Below are 17644 nucleotides of genomic sequence, written 5' to 3' on the forward strand. Positions count from 1 at the left end.
AGGGGAAGACAGAGAGGGGGAGACAAAGATAGACACCTGCAGACCTGCTTCACCGCCTGTGAAGCGACTCCCCTGCAGGTGGGGAGCCGGGGGCTCGAACCGGGATCCTTATGCCGATCGATCATTGTGCTTTGTGCCACCTGCGCTTAACCTGCTGAGCTACGCCCGACTCCCTCCATCATTTTTAATAGCTGAGTAATATATGTATCTTGGCCACTCACCTGTTTTTGAACACCCAGGTTCCAGGTTATAACAAATCGTGCTGTTATGAACATGAACATAGATAAACACACATCTTTTTTGTATGAATGTGTTTGGTCCTTTAGAATATATCCCCAGTTGAGGAATTTCCAGGTCATAGGGTAGATCCATTTTTGGCTTTATAAGAGTCCTCCAGACTGCTCTCCATGGGGGTTGGATAAATTTACATTGCCACGAGCAGTGCAGGAGGGTTCCCCTATCCCAGCAATCTCTCCAACATTTGTTGTTACTATCCTTTCTGATGTATGGCATTCTCACAGGAGTGAAGTGGTATCTCATTGTTGTCTTTATTTTCATTTCTCTGGTAATTAATGACCTGGAACATTTTTTTCATGCGTTTTGACCTTTTGAATATCTGCTTTGGTGAATATTCTGATCATATCTTCTCCTCACTTTTGGATGGGGTCATTTTTTGTTGTTGTTGTTGCTGAGTTTGGCAAGGTCTCTCTCTCTCTCTCTCTCTCTCTCTCTCTCTCTATATATATATATATATACATATATATTGGTTAATAGCTTCTTGTCTGATATATAGTATGTAAAGATCTTCACCCATTCTTGTAAGGGGTCTCTTATTTTTAGTTTCATTTGCTGTATAAAATCTTTTCAAATTTGTGCAGTCTCACTGGTTTATTTTTGGTTTTGTCTTCCTTGCAATTTGACTTGTATCATGAAAAATGTCTATAAAACTTAGATAGAAAAGAGTTCTTCCAATATTTTTCTCTAAGTACTTGACAATTTTTGGCCTAATAGCTAAGTCCTTGAACCATTTGGAATGTCTTGTTTAACTACTGAGTTAAATGAATATATGACCCATGACTTATATTTTTAATTTATAACACTCAAATGAGTATGATCTGTCTTTTCCTTGTCCTAATCTGTCCCTTTGTTGAGATATTACCCAAATTCTCCAAGGGGGAAAATACGTAGACTTGAAAATTGAGTTTCTGTATACATGTAGAGAACTTTACTCTATCATAACTCTTAACTAATTGAGTGGTTCAGAATCCTAGGTTGAAACACATTTATCCCTCTGAATTTTGATAGTGTTTTCTCATGATCCCTTAGAATTGAGGTGTCTATTGATATACCTACTGTCATTCTGATTCTTGTATTTTTGCAAGTGAGCATTTCTTTCTAACGTATTTTTAAGATCTTCCCTTTTATGCCCAAAGTACTGGAAAAAAATGTACTGTGGATATGTTTTCAAATAGTTTTTTTTTTATTGTCCTGTTTTATTGGATGGTCAGTCTCTTGTGTTATCTAAACTTTACCAGTCTTTTATTATGCATTTTACAACTTTCTTTGTATTGTTTTCTTTGATCTCTTGTTTTGTAAAACTTCTCCAGTTAGGTATTATATTTCCAGGATTGATTCTCAAATTTTATCTTTTTTAATATTTATTTATTCCCTTTTATTGCCCTCATTTTATTGTTGTAGTTATTATTGTTGTTGTTAGATATGACAGGGAAAATGGAGAGAGGAGGGTACGACAGAGAGGGGGAGAGATAGACAGACACCTGCAGATCTGCTTCACCACCTGTGAAGGGACTTTCCTGCAGGGGGTGGGGGAGCAGGGGCCTTGAACCTGGATCCTTATGCTGGTCCTTGTGCTTTGTGCCACATGTGCTTAACCTGCTGTGCCACCGCACAACTCCTAATTCTCTAATTTTCTATATTGTATTTCTTTTTCCCCTTCTGTTTCTTTAATTTGTAGATTATTATTCTCAGTTTTCCTTTAAGTATGTTCTTACATTATTTATTAATTTTTACTTATTTATTTTTGTTTGGTAGGATAAAGAAAAATTGAGAGAGGAGGGCATGATAAAGAGGAAGAAAGAGAGATAGCTAATTCACTATTTCCCTTCTCTTGAAGCTTACCCCCTGCAGGAGGGGAATTTTTTTTTTATCTATGCTACTATGTTCAGTTCATATTTATCAGTTCTCTATTATCACCTGAAAGTCCTATTTTTTGAACAGTTATATACTTTTTTGTTTATGTACTAATTATATCTTTTTTTTTATCTCCCAAAGACCTTGATTTTATTTTTGTTTATTGACTTTTGGCTTTGTTTTTCTTTTCTTTGGAATTCCTTTTACCTATCTGACTTAATCATTCATATCAGAGCTTTAATTAAAACATCTAGTGAATTTTAGATGTTTAATTACATTAAGATAAAAGTCCTAAGAATAAATTGGAATTGTTTTGTATATTGGTGAGACCTGCTGAAGTTTGTTTTACCTTAAACCCTGATACTCTTCTGAAGAACTCATAATAATTAGTACATGTAAAATCCCTCCTTAGATCAGTGGACAGTTCCCTCAGGAAGTCTCTCTTCAAAATCTGCTATCGGATCTAAGTGCAAAAGTGAACTTGGCTTCTACTTGACCCTTGTAGCAGAGAAAGGTGTTTGAGAAGATTACAGATGGTCTTGTTGTTCACTTATTCTTTAGCACTGCCACCCCTGACTAGAGAGACAGCATTTTGGTTATGCAAAATAGTTCAGGCCTTAGCACTGAGATCCTAGGTTCAACCCCCCTGGTACCACCATAAGCTAGACCCTAGCAGTGCAATAGTCTTGTTGTAAATTTTTCTTTCATTAAAATAAAATAAATAAAATATTTGACAAAAGAATAGCATCCCACCCGTAGCTACTTCTGGTTTGATTTAGTTCTAAAACCCAAAGGTTGACCCATATCTTGGCTAGTTGAAGAGAGGAAGTTGGATTTTGAGAGACCCTAGCTATCTAAATGCTCCCTATAGATTTTTGAATAAACTCTTTTCCTCATAGATGTATTTCGCTTTTTCAATTCCTAATCCCATTTAGTATGGATGAATTCATAGGATGATGTTTGTCAATAATTCATTAACTTTCTTACATTAGGTGTTTTATAATTGACATCTCTTCTGCCACTTTTGTTGTTGTTCTCACTTTCCCATTCTGCAATTTTGGTAGGTTTTGTTTATTTGTGTCACTCGCTTCTTTGGGAATAATTTCTATAATATATGATTCTGATATTTGGCCAGAACTAATAAAGAATGGAGCATATATTCTCTTAAAAATGTTTAAAATGTTAATGATGTGAATCATTAGAGCTAGTCACTTTAGGACTGGTTTTCTAATAGTAAATGTGTTCTTGAGATTCCTAGAGCTCCCTTAATTTCTCCCTTTCTTGATTCTTTTTTGTTAAAGTTCTGCAGCATCTTGAGAAATTGCAGTACTCTTTCAATAAATTTTCCCTTGTACTTAATCTGGCTAGAGTCAGTGTCTGTCTGCTGCCTATTGACTGTAACCCAAAGACCTTTAATTAGAGCCTGAAGGAAAGCTGATAATTATAGGACCTTCAATATCTATCCAGTATACATTGGCATTTTGAATTTTTTTCTCATTAATCCTCACATTAATAGCCTAGTTTGAAAGTGTGCTTTTTGTTTTTGTTCAGAAGTGTAAGAAGTGATTCTTGAGAAATAGATCAGTGGCATTAGCTACACTGTTGAATAGGGTGAAGCTTACTTATATCTGGTTGTCTTTTTCTCAACAACATAGTGGTCATAGGAAAATATGTCAATCTGTGGTACTAGCATAGGGAGAGGATTTTTTTTTTTCAAATTTTATTATCTGTATTTATTGGATAAAGACATCCAGGAATTGCTGGGGCTTACACGGGGTGACTCTCAGCCATGAAGGTAAGCTACCGGTTCTCCCTTGCTAGCTCAAGGACTCAGCGATATAGACAAGAGACACCGGGGACAATTGGAACACTCTCATTTATTGAAAAGTGGGCTTGGGATTAAATAGGGATTCAAACAAAGAACATTTTTCAAATACATCAGAAATTACAGGTTTCTTAAAGGTCAGCTTGCCCCTATGGTAGGGGGCTGGTATGACAAGAATTGATGTGATACATAAAGGTCAAGACAATTATTCTCCATGATGCAAACAGTTATCTAAGGCATTTGAGAGAAATATAGGGGTTAAACCAGCAGGGTGAGATAGAGAGAAGATAAACAAGGCTTGATGTAAATCATCATATCAAAAAATAAGGAAATAGTGTTTTGGGGGCTTCACTGACTGCTGTCAGGGAGGGGTTTGATGGAGTATGTTCTCTTTAGTGATCAAAAGTGAGGTGGTTATGTGAACTCTGGGTGACTATGTGAACTTTGAGTGAAACTTAAAGCAGGCATCCATGTGGCCTGCAGTTATCAGGGAGAAACAGTGAGATCTCTGTGGGCTTGAGAGTCTAATAAGGGTAAACTGAGTCTGGGAGATTGTTTTTCCCCTTTTCTCATCTCTGTGAGAGAGGCTAACAAAGAGGTGTATTTCCCAGACCTCCATCCAGGGATGGAGGGAGTTTCCCCTAAGCTCTCACTATTTGCAGATGATATGATAGTATACATAGAAAAACCTAAAGAATCCAGCAGAAAACTACTGGAAGTTATTAGGCAATACAGCAAGGTGTCAGGCTACAATATCAATATACAAAACTCAGTGGCATTTCTTTATGCAAACACTAAATCAGAAGAAGAGGATATCCAGAAATCACTCCAATTAACTGTTGCAGTAAAATCAATAAAATACCTAGGAATAAACCTGACCAAAGAAGTGAAAAACTTGTATACTGAAAACTACGAGTCACTATTCAAGGAAATAGAAAATGATACCAAGAAATGGTACATGACATTTCCAAAAAGACATCCCATACTCATGGATTGGAAGAATTAATATCATCAAAATGAATATTCTCCCCAGAGCCATATACAAATTTAACATGAAACTCATCAAAGTTCCACTAAGCTTCTTTAAGAGAATAGAACAAAAACTACAATTATTTTCTGGAACCAGAAAACACCTAGAATCACCAAAACAGTCTTGAGAGAAAGAAACAGAAATGGAGGCATCACACTTCCAGATCTCAAACTATTATATTATAAGGTCATCATCAGCAAAATAGCCTGGTACTGGAACAAAAATAGGCACACAGACCAGTGGAACAGAATTGAAAGCCCAGAAATAAACCCCCTTACATATGTATATCTAATCTTTGATAAGGGGGCCCAAAGGATTAAATGGAGAAAGGAAGCTCTCTTCAATAAATGGTGATGGGAAAACTGGCATGAAATATGTAGAAGAATGAAACTGAACCACTTTATCTTACCAGAAACAAAAATCAACTCCAAATGGATCAAGGACCTGGATCAAATATTTAGAGGAAAACATTGTGGAACACTTTCCCACCTAAATTTTTTTTTTAATATTTTATTTTATTTATTTATTCCCTTTTGTTGCCCTTGTTGTTTTATTGTTGTAGTTATTATTGTTGTTGTCGTCGTTGTTGGATAGGACAGAGAGAAATGGAGAGAGGAGGGGAAGACAGAGAGGAGGAGAGAAAGATAGACACCTGCAGACCTGCTTCACCGCCTGTGAAGCGACTCCCCTGCAGGTGGGGAGCCGGGGTTCGAACCGGGATCCTTATGCTGGTCCTTGTGCTTTGCGCCACCTGCGCTTAACCCGCTGCGCTACAGCCTGACTCCCCCCACCTAAATCAAAAGGACATCTTTGATGATACAAACCCAATTGCAAAAAAGACTAAAGCAGAAACAAATCAATAGGACTAGACCAAATTGAAAAGCTTCTGCAGAGCCAAAGAAACTCACACAAACAAAGAGACCCCTCACAATATGGGAGAAGATCTTCACATGCCAGACATCAGAAAAGAGAGTAATAATCAAAATATACAAAGAGCTAAGTAAACTTAGCAACAAAAAATCAAATGACCCCATCCAAAAATGGGCATAAGATCTGAAAAGAACATTTACTACAGAAGAGATCCAAGAAGAGTCTTTGATATGTTGATTCTCTTAAAAGCTTAGACCAGAGAGAACAGAAGCAACTGGTGGCCCAGCTATATACAAATAATGTCAAAGGACATAAATTTTGGTGATGTTATGTATGATACAGCACATCCTAACAAAGGGATTTTTCAAAGTTAACACAATTGCCAAATGATGTGATTATAGAAATAACCATGTATTTATTGCCTTCTTAAACCCTAAGACAACAGGAACTTCCTGCTTCCTCTATAGAACCTATATTTCCCTCAGTCCTGGAACCTCTAAGGTGGGGCTCACTTTCCTGCATGATTCTCTCAATTCATACCAAATGATTTGTATCTGCTGATCCCAGCCTATCCAATGCAATGAGTACCACCTCATCATGCTTCACTTCAGACTGTGTCCGGAGACATTAGGCGTGGAATGTCAACCCTTCATCTTCATTACTCGGGTGAGACCTTTCCTTTCATAGGATTCTCTAATTCCATTTCATGTGGTTCACTTCCTAACAAAGTCCCAAAACCTAGATATAGACCAGGTCTCATGAGATAGGTCATATGTTCACATGTATCCATAAATTAGGGCAAAATATATACCTACATGCAAAAGTATCCAATAGTCTGCAGTGAGTCAGTATAAAGTTCATAATGAAATAGTGTCTACTTAGACTTAGATACCCTCCTCACCTACTTCCTACTACAGTTCTCTCCCTCACTCCAAAACTAACCTTATCTAAGTAAGGACTGCAAAAGCTGAATAAGGACAAGATACTGACATATTTTAACAATTTACTCTTTAATCACTATCAGGCCACATCTTCTTTTATATTTGGAAGATATAAATGCAGATGAATAAAGCCAGCATGGCATTGCATTCCCACTTAGCCACAAGAGTCCCCGGTTCCTCTCCTGCGTTGCTGAGTAAGCAGCAGCCTAGGTTGGCTCCGGTCAAATTCTCTCCAACCTGGAGAGCACGTGCCCAGGAAGAAACACCCTCAGGCTAGCCCAGCACAGCTTTCTGGTCCTTTTTCCAGCCATGACATCATCTCCCCAGACAATAACTTCGATCCACCTGCATATCAGATTCAGGCTCAGGGAAAAAAAAAAACTAGTATAGCCACAGGCCCTTTGGAATACAACTAAAATATGCCTACTAACTATCTGCAAAATGGCAACCCCTCCAACTCTTTATCTGCACTACTCCAGCCTTTAGGTTCATAATTAGTCAACAATTTGTTTGCCTTTATATGTTAACTGTCTTTTCAACCACCGGGTTCCAGATGTTAGCATGATGCCAAACAGACTTCCCTGGACAGACAACCCCACCAATGTGGATATGGACTTCTGGTGGTGGGAATTGTATGGAGTTGTACCCCTCATATTCTATGGTTTTGTCAATGTTTCCTTTTTATAAATAAATAAATAAAACAAACAAACAAACAAACAAAAAACACATTTCAGGCTCCATGGAAAAAAAAAAACTAGCCACAAGTCCTTTGGAATATAACTAAAATATGCCTACTAGCTATCTACAGAAGGGAGATCCCCCAACTCTTTATCAGCACTACTCCAGCCTTTAGGTTCATGATTAGTCAACAACTTGTTTGGCTTTATATGTTAACTCTCTTTTCAGCCACCAGGTTTCAGATGCTAGCATGAAGCCAACCAGTCTTCTTTGGGCAGAGGACCCCACTAATGTGTCCTAGAGCCGCAATTCCCCAGACCCCCGCCCCACCAGGGAAAGAGAGAGACAGACTGGGAGTATGGATCGACCTGTCAACATCCATGTTTAGCAGGGAAGCTGTTGGTATGCATGAGACCCTTTCTGTTTCATTTGGTTTAAATCCCCCCTGCTTAACACTGTTCTATTTATATAACCACTGCATTCTATTTACATAACCGCTGTTAACAAGCACCACCCTCCCTCCAGGGCATTGGTTCAATCCCCACTGTTTCATGATATGTTTTTGCTCCACCCCCTCTCCTTGTCACACCCTGATCCTCTCCTTGTCACACTCTGATTGTCACCAGTCACTTTTCTCTCCACCCTCTCTATGTCACATCCTGTTTCCACCCTACTTGGCAAGTATATATAAAGACAGCATTGTGAGTTTTAGGGTACTTGAGTTTAGCTTAGCTCGTCTTAGATTGTGCTGCGTCCTGCATGAATAAAGAGATACTGCCTACAGCTCAACCATGAGTCCCTTGTCGTCTGTTACCTGCCCGTGAAGCCAGCCCGGCGAAAACAACATAACCCGTCGAAAACAACAGGAAGCAATTATAGAAGCCACACCTTCCACCTTCTGCATCCCAGAATGACCTTGGGTCCATACTCCCAGAGGGATAAAGAATATGAAAGCTATCAAGGGAGGGGATGGGATACGGAGTTTTGGTGGTGGGAATGTATGGAGTTGTACACCTCTTATCCTATGGTTTTGTCAGTGTTTCCTTTTGATAAATATATAATATAAAAAAACACACAGAGCTTTGGTATTCACAATGCACAGAGCAGGAAATATTGGGAAATTATATGTTGATCATGATCAGATCATGGGCAATTGTGTATAAGTAGCCTAAAATTTTGAATTGCAGAATTTTATTTTAATACTAAAAACCATGAGTTCTGGGCAAAGACTGGCTAGTTTTGATTTATGAACAGTGAGATTTGGAGAAATTTCATTAACATTCACCTACCTCAGTTTTTTCCATGTCTAAAAATGGAATTATAGCATTTCTGTTGTAAAGATTAAGACTTGTAAATGCTTTGACTGTTTGATTGCTGCTTTGAAACAAGTAAGAATTTTAAATTTTGATGAAATTAGTGGTCTTCGTGTTCTTGGAAATTTCGTGTTGCCTTTTTTTTTTTTCTCCTTTCAAAGTAGCAGTTACCACCTCTAGGCTTTATTAGCTGCCTTTAAGTTAAAGATACTTGGTTGTTTCTGAATGTACCTTGAGACAAAATGTATGCACCCGGTCCACAATTATTGCTCCCTCTCACAGCAGAATCTCTTAAGTTCAGATTTCTTCTCTTGATCTGAAAATGTACCAGGAGGTCACTGGTAATCTCTTCTGTTTTCCTGAAGGTAGCCCTGCAGCTAGGGATTGTAGCTCTATGCCTGCAGACGCTGGCTTGCTTTCTATGTGTACTCCCTATCTATGTGGGCTTGTTCTTTTCATTGTTCTCTATTAGTGAAAGCAGCTGGTGACAGAGTAAGGGAGTTGTGGGTCTACGACTTTGAGTATTGGGATGATAAGAGAACAGAGGAGTGAGATCCTCAGGTGAGGTTTTCCTAGTGGTTTTTAGGCAGACTTCCAGTTGGCATCTAGAATGCAGCCACTAAAGAAAAAATATATATGCATTGATACTCTTTTCTGCTTCCTCACTCCCATCTTCTCCCATTAGTAGAGAAACGAGTTTCTTTTGTGTACTTTTGAACAGCTCATAAATCAATTTCCCTTTTCCCTATGGGAGAGTTCCAGCTTCCTGACTTTCTCTTTCTCTAAGCTGCATTGCATTGGAGGAATGAGTGAGATAGGCTATTTCTCTTATCCATACCAATATATCCTAATTAGACTTCCATTTTCTCTACAAGAGCCCCTGGGTTTCTTTAGAAATTTGGACACCCACCAAGGCTCTTTCTTCTGTGAACGTTTCCTAAGTCAACTTTGTCCAGGTGTTCCCTGTCTGTGGCTGATAAGAGCTGACCTGTTCCTGCCAGCTGCCACCCCCAGTCTATAGTGGAGTCTGTGTGCTCATCACATGATATACAAGTGGAGAGACTCCTTCTGTTCATGTGACATGTGATGTGTGAATTCCACAGCTTCCACAGAGACACTTTGTCAATAAAGTGCTGAATTTTTAGATATTAAATTTTTAGATATTAAAAGACAGGGGATATGAGGTGTATCTTGCCACCATGGTTCTAACATGATCTATATCAACATATACTTTTTATTATTGTTGCTTTAAGAAAGAATCTAAAAAAAGCTTTGAGTCAAGAGGAACCATATAAATTTCCCTCATGCTTATTTGGTATGTTTATTTTCTTTCAAACTAGACTGTAGTTTTTAAGGGCAAACCAGAGTCTTATTCCTGACTATGTGTACTTTACCACTGAAAGAATGACTTGTATGTAAAAGGCAGAACCATATAGTCTCAGTTTTCTCTAGTGCAGGCCCACTTATCACAGAAGAAATCAGCAATCTTCATTTCTGTCATCTAGACCAGTGCAGTCTATAGTAAATGCTCAGTATATATCAGACTTTAATCTGGCTATATTTACTGATGGGTAACATTGCTGTGTGATCAGAACCATGACTTTATGCTTTTTTTTTTTCTTTCAAATTCATTGCTTGTGGGAGCTAGGATGTACACATTGAAGCAGGTAATATGTTGGGTGATGGACCAGCTGTGTAAATGTCTTCCCTTTCTGGAGTTTTGCCTGAGTCGCCTACTAATAATTCTGTTTTTCATTAGGCTAGCTGAAAATTTTGAATTCTGATTTGGGGAAAGCTAGTGGTCTGCTTTTTTTTTTTTTTAGAATCTGGTTTCAGTTGTGGGTAGTAAACTCTGTTTTACCAAGTGATTCTCTCTTGGGAGATTAAGATGTTATTTCTGATAATAAAATGATAATTTTTCCACATTGGTTAGTGTGTATATCTCAGTAATTGTGAGGAAGAACAGATTTTGTGTGGACACTTTTCAGATATATTAGGCATTAGTTGCAATATCATAATCTTTTCTTATTCCATGTAATAACAGTGATCATGAGAAAAATGCTTTGTCTTTAATATATTTGAATCCTGACAAGTTTAGAATAAAAATAGGTTAGAAATCAAAATGAATCAGTTGGAGGGTTATATAGGGTATATGCAAACATAAGCACAAATTTATTTCAGAATCAGTTTTAATATGTTTTGGAGAACTGCCAAGATCGAAAAAAAATGCTAGACTAAATTAGTTCTGAAATTGGACAGTTTGTCAGTTTTCTCCTCTTTAATTCTTCTATTGATATCTTAAATGTTCACATTGTGAATATCTGAATATCTTATAACCCACCACTTTGAGAATGGTCTTATGACTCCATTTAGCTGTTTACAAAGTTCCAGACACACTGGAATCTACTATGAATGCGCTGTTTCTGCTCTTTCTTCCTTCAATAACATGAAACCATTCCTCTTAGAAGAATATATTAAGAAAGATGAAAGATAAAAACAGGCAGGGGGAGTCGGGTGGTAGCTCAGCGGATTAAGCATACATGGCGCAAAGTGCAAGGATCGGCTTAAGGATCCCGGTTCGAGCCCCCGGCTCCCCACCTGCAGGGGAGTCGCTTCACAGGCAGTGAAGCAGGTCTGCAGGTGTCTATCTTTCTCTCCCCCTCTCTGTCTTCCCCTCCTCTCTCCATTTCTCTCTGTCCTATCTAACAATGACAATATCAACTACAACAATGAAAAACAACAAAGGCAACAAAAAGGAAAAAAAACAAAACAGGCAGAGCAGTTCCCACAATTTTCCCTTCTGTTTTTGTTTGTTTTTGGGAAGTGTCCTTTAAAAAAAAAATTAGTGGTTTAATAATGATTTACAAGACTGTGGTATAAGAGGGGTACAATTGCATACAATTCCCATCACCAGAGTTCCATATCCTCTCCCTTTCATTGGAAGTTTCCGTATTCTTTATCTCTCTAGGAATATCGACCAAAGATCTTTATGGAGAGCCGAAGGTGGAAGGTCTGGCTTCTGTAATTGCCTCTTCACTGGATGTGGGTGTTGACAGATCAGTCCGTACCCCAACATGTTTTTGTCTTTCCCTCTTTGGGCAGGGCTCTGGGCAGGTGAGGTTCCAGCATACATTGGCGAGGTCGTTTGCCCAAGGAAGTCAGGTTGGCATCAAGGTAGCATCTGCAACCTGGTGGCAGAGTATTGGAGCTGGAGGGTTGACATCACAGCCCTGGCATTTCTGGACACAGTCCTAAGTGAAACATGTCAAGGTGGCATTGATTTGGTTGAGATCAGTAGATACAGTATCAAATGGTATGGATCAATAGAAACATGAAGGAAAATGAGCAAAGCTCCAGAGGCCCCAGGATTGGGAGAAATATGGGTTTATAGAGACTAAGAAAAGTTCCTTGCTGTCTTAAAGTTTAAGAAGGCAATAGATAATTATTATGATAACCAAGTTATTTGGGAAGTTGGCTTACTTTGAAAATCTCATGGTTAGGATTTACTGTACTATACAAGACCTTACCATGACTTATGTCATTTCAGCCTGGTATCTATTCTTAATTATTGAGAAACTCAAAGCATATGAGGCAAGGATGGAAATATTTTAAAAGTAGATATACAGAAACTTAGATATTAACTTGATCATATCAGGAGGAGGACTACGAGACTAGGCAGTAAGTAATGTAATTTTAAAGTAAATTTCATTTTCTCCTTTGTGGCCCTTAGGAATTGGGGTGTGAGTGATGAAATATTCGAGGGATAGTACTTAATTTTGATCTTTAAATATACAAAACATGTTGAAAATGTTATCACACAAAATAAAATTCTGATATAATTTAATTGATTTTTTGTGTATTTTTTTCCTTTTTCTTTCTTTTGTTCTTTCTTTCTTCTGCCTCCAGGGTTATTGCTGGGCCTTGGTGCTGGCAGTACAAATCCACTGCTCCTAGTGACCATTTTTCATATTTTTTTTACTTTTTTATTATCTTTATTTATTTATTGTATAGAGACAGTCAGAAACCAAGAGGGAAGGGGGTGATAGAGAGGGAGAGAGAAGAGAGAGACACCTGCAGGTCTGCTTCATCTGCAGAAGCCTCCCCCCTGCAAGTGGGGATCAGGGACTTGAACCTGGGTCCTTATGCATTGTACCATGTGAATTCAAACAGGTGCACCACTGCCCAGCCCTGCATTTTTCATTTTGTTTTGTTTTTTGTTTGATTGGATAGGATAAAGAGAAATTGAGACGGGGGAGAGAGAAAGACACCTGCAGACCTTCTTCACTGCTTGTAAGGCGACTCCTGCAGGTGGTTAGCTGGGAGCTTGAACCGGGATCCTTGCACTTCATACTATGTGCACTTAACCCAGTGGCCCCTGCTCACCCCCAGATTATTATTTTTATTGTTTTTTCTTTGCTTTCATTATGCAGTAAATATGTTTGGGGTTCTTGGTACATATATTCTTGCCATTGTGGCTTACCCCTGTATTATTCCACTGATCCTAGAGGGTTACTTTTTTCTCCAGGTAGAGGGTGAGAGACAATGAGGGAAAGGAAGGCATTACAGTTCTGTCCCACTGCAAATGAAGCTTTTCTTTTACATGGTGCTTTCACAGAAAAGGCTTAAGCCCAGATCCTTGTACATCAAATATGCACTCTACTAGGTAAACTCTCCTTGCCCCAGGCTCTCCCCTAACATCCCACCTTTTCCTAGGGAATAGTTTTCTTTTTTTTTTTTTTAACTTATGTATTTATTTAATTTTATTTAAGAAAGGAGACATTAACAAAACCGTAGGATAGTAGGGGTACAACTCCACACAATTCCCACAACCCGATCTTCATATCCCATCCCCTCCCCTGATAGCTTTCCCATTCTCTATCTCTCTGGGAGTATGGACCCAGGGTCATTGTGGGTTGCTGAAGGTGGAAGGTCTGGCTTCTGTAAGTGCTTCCCTGCTGAACCTGGGCGTTGACTGGTCGGTCCATACTCCCAGTCTGCTTCTCTCTTTCCCTAGTAGGGTGGGTCTCTGGGGAAGTGGCTCCAGGACACATTGGTGGGGTGTCTGTCCAGGGAAGTCTGGTCAGCATCATGCTGGCATCTGGAACCTGGTAGCTGAAAAGAGAGTTAACATACAAAGCCAAACAAATTGTTGAACAATCATGGACCTAAAGGCTGGAATAATGCAGATGAAGTGTTGGGGGGTACTCCCTGCAGACTCTTGTGTACTTCTGCTTTCAGGTATATATTTTTTCCCTGATTTATGGGCACGTGTGAACATATGTTCTATCTCAGGGGACCTGGACTATATCTAGGTTTGGGGACTTTATTGGGGAGTGGAACACCTGGAATGGAATTAGAGAATACAATGAAAGGAAAGGTCTCACCTGAGTGATGAAGCTGAAGGGTTGTCATTCCACACCTGAAGTCTCTGGACATGGTCTGAAGTGAAGCATGTTGGGTGGCACTTCTTGCATTGATTAGGTTGCGATCTGCAGATGCAATATTATTTGATTTGAATTGAGAGAAGCATGCAGGAAAGTGGGCCCCACCCTAAGGTTCCAGGACTGGGGGAAATATAGGCTCTATAGTGGAAATGTGAGGTTCCTGCTGTCTTAGGGTTCAAGAAGACAATGGTTAGTTATTGTTATCATCTCATTATTGGGTAATTGGGTTAACTTTGGAAAGTTCCTTTGTTAGGTTTGCTGTATAATACCCAGCATCTTGTATATCGCTGTGCTACCAGTTGCTTCTGTTCTCCCTGGTCTAGGCTTTTGAGAGAGTCAACATATCAAAAACTTAACCTATGTATTAAAAAGACTCAGTCTGTGTTTTAAAAATTTCTAGACATATGATCAATTTTCCCCTCTCAAATTAATTAAATAGTGGTTTATATGACTGCACTTTAATAGGAGTTTACATAAACACCATTCCCACCACCAAAAGACTGTGTCCCATCCCACCCCCCCACCATTATATTATATATAATTTCACAATATTTTATATATGTATAATATTATAGAATATATATATATATTGCTATCAAATGCTATTTTGGCATTTTACATATTATTGGGGGGAAAAAGAGTATTAGCGGTTATCTCATTTACAGTCCCTTATAAACAAATTTTTAACATAAACATGCAGATGGTATTTCAGTAGATGTGTCTTTTAGATAATATAGAACAAAATGAATTCTCTTTTATCATAGAAATTAAATAATAGGCTATCAGAAAAGTCAGGATGTGTTTTTACCCAGGAAAAATACACCCATCATGATTTGTCTGATAACCCAGTAACATTTCTAATTCCACTTAGGTCCCAGGTTGTAGCACACTTGGTAGATAGCACAGGCCAGAATGTGCATGGACCCAGGTTCAAGCTCCCAGTTTTTCACCTGCATAGGGGAAAGCTTTACAAGTAGTAAAGCAGTGCTGCTGATGTCTTTCTTCTTCACCCTCACCACCTCCCCCTTCCCTCTTAATTTCTCTGTATCTATCAAATAAAAAGAGTAGAAGAAAATGGCTTTGTATGAGCAGTGGACTTGTAGTACAGGCACTGAGCTCCAGTGATAACCCTGGTGGCAATAAATGACTAAATAAATAAATAAGTAAACAATCACGAGTGAACATAAACCTTTTTAAAATAGACATCTCATTTTGCTTAGTAATTAAGCAATAAGTTAGCATATTTGTGGTTGTGTTTTTCCCCACAAATAGAGATTAATTATCTTTTGAATTTTATCTTCAACTTGAGTATGAAACAAATACAAATCTAAAAGAACCCACAAAAATTGATGTAATTACTTAGGCTCTAGGAGAGAAAGTTTATAAAATATTTCTAATTTGAGAAAGTTTTGTGAGCTAAACTGTACCCAAGGTACTATGGCTAGAAGCTGAGTCACAAATCTGACTTTCAATATGTTCACCCATAGAACGAGCGACAGAGTTGTACAAAATGAACTTTTCATTTCATTCATTGCCTCTGGGAGGCTTAAGAAATACACACTCATTGAATACATTGCTTATGATATACTTGGATTGTAATTCATAGTAATAAATAAAGTATTTTTATTAGTTGTTATAAACTTGACTTATTTATTTGATAAAGGGAAGTTCCAGTGGAAGTGAAGTGCTGTATCTCTCCCCTCCCCTCCCATTCCCCCCCACTACCCAACATACTTCAGCAGCCTGAAGTATGTTATATCAACCTTTTGGATCAAAAGTTTTCACTGAATGCGGGAATATATTTCAAGTTCTCATTGCAGTTAAAGGAATCTATCAACTTGGGACTTAATATTTTAACAACTATTCTCAAATATCTATCAAATACACAGTAAGTACAGACACCAACAGTATAGTTGGAAGTCAATCAAAGAGCCCTTGGAGACTACTGAGTCACTTAAACTTACTTAACATTTCCATTAAGATTGTCAAACATAGGTTTCTGGCTTGTGGTCCACCATCAAAACCATGTCTCTTTGAGTTATTGGTTCAATTTCCTAAATATTTGCTGAACACCAATTATTTACCAGCTAGTATGTTAGATAAGATACCTAGAACTACTTAAGAAGCCAAGCAAAGAGGGGCAGGCAGTGTTACACCCAGTAAAGCTCACATAGTGTGAAGTGCAAGGACCGGCACAAGGATCCTGGCTCAAGCCCCTGGCTCCTCCACCTGCAGGAGGAATGCATCACAGGCTGTGAAGCAGGTCTGCAGGTGTCTATCTTTCGCTCCCTTTCTCTGTCTTCCCCTCCTCTCTCAATTTCTGTCTCTCCTATCCAACAATGATCACAGCAATAGCAACAACAACAATGGAAAAAAAAGATGACTGCCAAGAGCAGTGGAATCATAGTGCAGGCACCGGACCCAGGCCTTAATCCTGGAGGGGAAAAAAAAAGCAAATTGTTGATCTTGGAGGGTCTTTTGAATAATTATATCCCTTTTAAGAATATCCAGTGATTATTTTATATCTCAGAGCAAGAAGAATGCAGGACATTTTCTATTGATGTTTGGAGGAAGGTAATAAATGATTGAATCAGAAAATTAGAGAGCATATAGTTTGATTACTGAGAAGAGTCTACTATTGCAGTAATAATACAATAAGTATCTAATTTAATTCAATATTGTGATTTAACATTTAATATAACATATGAGTCCACAAATTTGGGAACCAGAACTCATCCATACAAGAAGTCCTGGCACTGCCCCTCCTCCACCCACCACCCAATCAATTTTATTCTTTTTCAATCAAAATTTAAATGATATGAAAGTTTACAAATCATATAAGAACAGTAAAGAACAGGAAAGGATTCTTATAGGACTTTTTGCATCTATGAGATCTCATAGCTCCCAGGTCAACTTAAAAGTTCTTGGAAGAGGAGAGAGAGAAGCTGAGATAGAGAGAAGGTATTATACCACAACGCTGGTGACTTGACACTCCTATGTGTTTTCAGGGTCTAACCTGTATTGGATGGATTATTTAAAAACACACCCTAACAGGTGAGTTACCATGTGGCCCTAAAATGATTTGATTTAAAAAAAAAGTCACCATCTTTCCCTAGTGGGGTAGGGTCCTGGGGAGTCAGAGCTCTAGGACACATTAGTGGGGTTGCCTGTCCAGGGAAATCTGATTGGCATCACGCTAGCATCTGGAATAGGAAAGCTATTAAGGGAGGGGAGGGGATATGGAGTTCTGGTGGTGGGAACTGTGTGGAGTTGTACCCCTTTTATCCTATGGTTTTGTCAGTGTTTCCTTTTTATAAATAAATAAATTTTTTAAAAAGCCACTAAATACCTGAATAGCATGCTAATAGAATGAAAACTGTTGCTCTATTTTT

This window comes from Erinaceus europaeus, chromosome 5 (assembly GCF_950295315.1).
Source record: "Erinaceus europaeus chromosome 5, mEriEur2.1, whole genome shotgun sequence".
Lineage (NCBI taxonomy): Eukaryota > Metazoa > Chordata > Mammalia > Eulipotyphla > Erinaceidae > Erinaceus > Erinaceus europaeus.